This window comes from Vombatus ursinus, unplaced genomic scaffold, assembly GCF_900497805.2.
Source record: "Vombatus ursinus unplaced genomic scaffold, bare-nosed wombat genome assembly UNPS02014770.1, whole genome shotgun sequence".
NCBI classification, from domain to species: Eukaryota; Metazoa; Chordata; class Mammalia; order Diprotodontia; family Vombatidae; genus Vombatus; species Vombatus ursinus.
The window spans coordinates 25,420,141-25,426,711 of record NW_020954548.1 but is presented as its reverse complement, the minus strand read 5'-3'; the positions used below and the strand labels follow the sequence as shown (position 1 = coordinate 25,426,711).

The 6,571-nt window shown below is 37.1% G+C and overlaps 1 pseudogene; it reads right to left on the bottom strand.

Annotated features, from left to right (window-relative positions):
- Positions 1-218: 218 nt before the first annotated feature.
- On the bottom strand, positions 219-1,115 carry LOC114043947 (annotated as a pseudogene).
- Positions 1,116-6,571: the final 5,456 nt, after the last annotated feature.

The following is a 6,571-nucleotide window of genomic DNA, read 5'->3' as shown; positions in this document are numbered from 1 at the left end:
GGTACAGTCACAATAGGAAGCTACATTGCAAAGACACACACACACACACACACACACACACAAGCAGAAACATCACAATGCTATTGGGTCAGTAGTATTCCAAGAGGCTAGAAAACCTGTTAACTTTGAATTCCCTAGCAAAATACAGCACTTGTTCATGAATCACCTACTTATAAGACCAATACTTTGAATCTTCTTTTCCTTTTCTTTCCTCTTTTTTTTTTTGCATGTTACAAATGGAGAATTTCACATCCAGCCCTAACCATTTTGCATTTCTTTACCAATCTGGTAACTGAGTATCTTGTTCAAGTCGATTTTGGTGCAGGTGACTGGACGCTGCTGGCACAAGGCCTTGAATGTGGTGTCTGAAATGTCTGACAGTTCTCACAAATCACTGTCTGATACTCATTTTCAACATGTTCTATGATTTTTATAAATTCCTTGGCAGTTTGTATGTTATCAGTAACGGTTATTGAACCTGTATGTCTTTGTGACTAAGCAACTGAACATTGCCATCTTCATAGTAATGGACCTGAATCTTCAGCACTCCAACCACCTGAGCTGTAGGTGGTGTGATGGTAAACTTCCAATCTGATCTCCAATGACTGTTCCAGAAGTTTTTAGGCTGAAATTGGTGGCTCTCAATATAGGCAAGAATAGTCTTCTGCCCATCTATAATTTTAGCATAAACAGCACAGAAGCCATTGGAATAATGATCTTTCACATGGGCCCTTAATGCACTGTCACAGGATTCCCTCCATGACTTCAGAGCTCCACCTATGTCCTCAGGTTAGGGGTCATTTGCTTCCTTCTGTAAATGATCAAACTTAAATGAAACTATTTCTTGGATCTGAAAATCTGCCATTACCCAGGTCACCATGTTCTGTAGTTAAGACCTGATCATTATACTCTTCTATTTCCACTGGAGTGAAATGATCCATATTATACTGGGAGAATGCATGACCTGCCCTTTCCCTGAGAAGACTGTCATTGTTAAGTAATAACCAGACATCATTAAACACTTTATTAAATTCTCCTGGTGGAGTAGGAGTGATGAACTTGGCAGCTATCTGTACCTTCTCCTCATCCAGCACCCAATCCTCAAAGTCGGCCATCTTGGGCTGCTCTGGCCCAGCCCCAAGCCCAAAGTTTTAACTGTCTTAATTATGCGTTGGTTTGTGAAGTGATAGACAATATATCAAGATACAAAGCCTGTCAACTACACAATGTACTCCTAGACAGTGTACTCCTTTGACTCAATTAAAAGGAAGTACAAATCTAAGTTCAAATATCTAAAAGTCCACTTCCAAAGATGTATGTTAAATGTTCCCTTAAAGGCAGCACAGTAGGGCTGGAACAAGCAATGACCATATGAGTCCAAATATCTAATTTAAAGTCTGGGCTCTCCCACCTTCTAGCCGTGTTTCCTTGGATAATTCAGTTTTTCTTGCTCAGTTTTATCATCAATAAAACAAGGATAAAAAAAATACTCTGTAAATAGGAAGCTACTGAGGAATTATTCCTTTCAATGAAATTCATGCAATTTTTTTCCTAAAAGGTTTGATGATGACAAGCATAGACCTGGATATTTAGGCTTAACCTAAGAAAAGGATACTTGAACAACTGTCCCCTTCCAAATGGTTTAGGAATAAACAGGGACACAAAAACATCAAGACTGGTTGCAGAACCACCTCCCTCACCTAATAGCAGAGTCTACTGATGATTGTTATCAAAATACCCTCATAGAGAATCTATCAATATAAAAAACATTATGAAAGTAAGTTTAAGAAATGAGCTTGACAAATAGATCTTTGGTGACCTTGGGAATTAACCCTTTAGAGCCTTGGTTTCTCTATCTGTAAAACGAGAAGGTTGAACTAGGTGATTTTCAATGTCCTATTGTGCTTCAAATCTATGATTCTAGGATATCGGATTTATAAGACATACCATAATTATAGTAAGGATGGACTTTTTATGAGCATGAACCAGCATGAATAGACTAGCTTCCAGGTATAAAGCAGTCATCTAATGTGTTTATTCACCCTGACTCAGAATCAGACCAAATCACTCCCACTCCTATGGAAAATTATATCCTGGAAATCAGTGATGGTATCATATTAGCTACCATTCATCACTTGTAGATACACCAAATATATAAGATGGCTTCATACAGCTATTCTGAAAGCTAAATTCTTTCCTCTCCTTGCCAAATATACCCAGTCCCTTCAATTAATCCTCATGTGACATAAACCCAAGGCTCCTCACCATCTTCTTTGCCCTCCTCCAGATAAACTATAGATTACTAATATCTATCCTAAGATTTATCACTCAGAACTGAACCCATTTTCCAGACAGAGTCAGGCAAGATCAGAGTATGTTACCTCCCAAGGGTGTTTCTCTTTTCCAGTAACTAGCATATGTGTGTCCTCCAGGGTACCAGTTGGAGGAGACAGAAATGTACTCTAGGCATGCAGGATAGCCTTGGGAAAGGTAGGAGAGATCATGATGAGTTTGGGGAACAGATTGAAAGAAATAGAGTAAAAATAATTGTCCTGAAAGGAAAGCTGGAGCCAGATAGTAATCAGTTTTAAATACCAAGCTGAGCAGTTTCTATTTCATCCTAGAGGTAATAAGGAACACTTGAAAGTTCAGGAACAGGGGAATGACACAGATGGACTTGGATTTTAGGAAGATTATTTTGGTAACTTTATGAAGAATGGATGAGAGAGAGGAGTTCAATTTGGAGAGTATTACAATAAACCAAGTGAAAGATCCTGAAAGCCTGAGCTAGGATGGTGAACAGATGATTGGAGGGAGGGAAATGAACACAGATAAGACATGTGAACATGAGCACAGATAAGAGATGGTTACTGATTGGACATGGAAGGGTGGAAGAGGGGTGTTGAGGGAGAGAGTGAAAAATTGAGGTTGACTCCAAAGTTGTGAACCAGAAGGAATGGAAGGATGATGGTGCCCGGTATGAAAATAGAGAAGTTTGTATAGATTTAGAGAGAAAGATAATGAGTTCTGGTTTGGCTATATTAAATTTACATGTTTACCCAGTTGTTATGGTACTAGTCGGGCTCATGATTGGTCAAGTCTGTGTATAGTTTCCCTTCCCCATTATTTATATGTTCCTGATTTTATATGATGAAGGACACAGGTTTGAAAATTGCTGAACTGACAAGGAATGTGTCCCAATTTTTACACATCCCCTCCAACATCTGTCACTTTCCCCTTCAATCATTTTAGCCAATCTGGTTTTTGTAAAATGATATCTCAAGGTTGTTTGAATTTGCATTTTTCTAATTAATAATGGTTTAGAGCATTTTTTTCATATGACTATAAATTGTTTTGATTTCTTCATTGGATAACTTCCTGTTCATATCCTTTGACCATTTATCAATTGGGGAATGACTCATATTCTTATAGATTTGACAAAATTCTTAATATATTTGAGATATGAGGCCTTTATCTGAGAAACTGAACTTGTGTTTGGGGCTATATAATGTTTAAACTGGATCATCTCCATCAGATGGACTGCCCATAAATATTTAATGACAGCAATCAAAAACACTGAATGGACTGAAAAAAATCTCAAGCTGACTTATTCTACCTAGATATGACCCAAGAGGATTATGACATTTAAAACGATTTATTGTTTATCAGTACATGGCATGAGATTAGGTTCTATGTGGAATAAATTAACAGGTTTGGTTGAAGTAATGAATGCTTTATTTACTACAACAAAATATTAGCAATGAAATGGAAAGCAATTCGTGTAGCTGTATTGGTAGCAAAAGAGAGAAGATAGGTTACTTTAAGAAACTAACAATTAGCAATTTTTTAAAAAATGCCTCAGTCATACAAACTACCATAGTCTTGGAGACCACAGGGGCAAAAAAGTGATTTTTCATGTTAATTTTTCATGTTAATCCAACACGTTGTGCCTGCCTGAAGCACTAGTGAGCTTCATATCTAAAGTAGAGATATTCAATTTCTTCCTCTTAGCACAATCTCCTAAGCTCTCTTCTGGTACAAGACCTTTCACAACACTTAACTGATAATAATTCAGAATTGTTTCTCCTTATCCGGGGATTTGTCCCCCTTATGAAGTCATAATGTCCCAAAGGTCTGATGGCTTTGATTTCATTTTTGTTTTTTTCAGTAACTTCCTTGAAGTCATCAGAACCTATCATGATCTCTTTCATTGTGGGGGTGGAGTCTTCAGTGTGACCATATAAATAAAGTATATTCTTCAAATCCTGGCCTGGTTTCAACAGAGGAATCTGCCCCTCCTTCCAACCAGAAATGACCTCTGGAGCTAACTCTCCATTGTCCACATCTGTGTGAGTAAAGAATGAGAAACATTCTGTTAGGTTAGAGAGAAAAAAGTCATGAAGTGGGAAACATTTTTACATCAACCTAAATCAGTCAAAGGGCAGCTTAGGTGGTACAGTGAGTGGGGCACTAGACTTGGAACCAGAAAGACTCATCTTCAAAAGTTCAAATCTGGACTCAAACACTTACTAGCTCTGTGACCTTGGACAAGTCACTTAATCCTGTTTGCCTCAGTTCCTCATCTGTAAAATGAACTGGAAAAGGAAATGACAAACCACTCCAGTATCTCCGCCAAGAAAATCCCAAATGACAGAGAGTCAGACACAAGTGAAAAACAACTTAACAGCAAATAAGTAAAAGTTTTAGAAACCTATATGGAGTTGCCTCATGCTATGTTTTAATTGATCTTCTAAATGAGTGCTTTTTAAAAGTCAGGAACAACCTGTACAAAATTGGTCTTTTTTTTTTTTAGGAGAAATTATACCACAAGGTGCCTCCTAGGAATTTGTACATAATTCCATTATCCATGTTGATGTAGGGTATTGATGGTAAAGATAATATGCAATATTGGTACCTAAATCCTTTATATTTTTTAAAAGGATTACACATTTTTATATTTATTCAATTCAATCATTTGGAAAGTATTTGTTGGGCACCTCCTATTCTCTAGGCCAAAAGATCCTACACTTTCTCCACGCACTTAATGTCTCAGTAATTTTTTTCATGACCCCTTTAGATCATAACAGTCTCTTTATCAACTAATTAGGTTGAGAATTTTAAATATCCAACCATGCCCCTGTGAGGGCACCATGGATCACAGTTTGGTGATCTTTGGTTTAGGCATTATATTAGGTTCTGTGGAAGACACAGACATCTGGAAGAAGTAGTCTCTGTCCTCAAAAGTCTCACATTTTATTCCAGTTTTACCTTCATAAGTCATATTCTACCTTGGGTTTGGTTTTTTATCTTTATTTGTTTTTTTACTTTTTAAACTTTCTTTATTTTTCTTGTATTTTTTTGTCCATTTTCTTCTGCAACATGGCTAATACGGAGATATGTTTTTACGACCTCTCATATATAATCTATGTCAAATTGCCTGCTTTTTTTTTAAATGACTTGCCCAGGGTCACACAGCTAGTAAGTGTCAAGTGTCTGAGTTTGGATTTGAACACAGGTCCTCCTGACCCCAAGGCCAGAGCTCTATCCACTGAGCCACCTAGCTGCCCCCTTTGTCTTTTCAAGGAGAGGGTAGAGGAGGAAGGGAAAGAAAAAACTTGGAACTCAACTTCTAAAAAATAAATTTTAAAAATGTTTTATATGCAATTGAGAAAAAAATATGATAAGACCTTTTTTAAAAAGATATAAGCCATGGTTAGGAAGTTCCAACTTACAAGTAAGTAGTATTCCAAAAATTCATTTGTAAGTTGGTTGTTTGGAACTAGGAATACAGTTTCTCATAGAAACAACATTATACATGGCGGTTAAAGTGCTAGGCTATCCCCCAAAAGCCTATTTAATCTGTAATGTAGATGAAATAAAGTACTAATAGGAACATATAGTCTAACCACCATGTGTAACAATGTCTTCATGGAAAAAAATGAATTCAAAGTTCCAACTTGGGATGGGTCAGCTAGGTGGCTCAGAGGATAGAGCACCAACCCTGAAGTCAGGAGAACCTGAGTTCAAATCCAACCTCAGACCAAACACTTGACACTTACTAGCTGTGTGACCCTGGGCAAGTCACTTAACCCCAACTGCCTAAAAATTAAAAACAAAACAAAACAAAACAAAAAATTCCACCTTGGTAAGCCAGCAACATATCTCAACATCACTATTGCCCCCACCCATCCTCTATTCCCTCAATCCTGGCAGCAGACAGAGGAATTCCTCCTTCCTCTAATCCCTTCCTTTCACCCAGGGAGGATTACTCTCCTTCTTCTAGGCAGCTGGAGGTAGCTTTATTGGCCTGTGGCAGGTATTCTGAGAGATTAGGAGCTGAGGGAGGATTGAGGACAGTGTCTCCAATGGGGCCCTAATAACAATAAAAATGATGTTGATGATGATGATGATAATTGACATTCATATGGTGTTTTTAGATTTGTAAGTTCAATATATATATATACATTCATATATACATATGCACATATCTATATGTGTGTGAACATACATATACACATACATTTTATATATATATATATATATATATATATATATATATATATATATATAT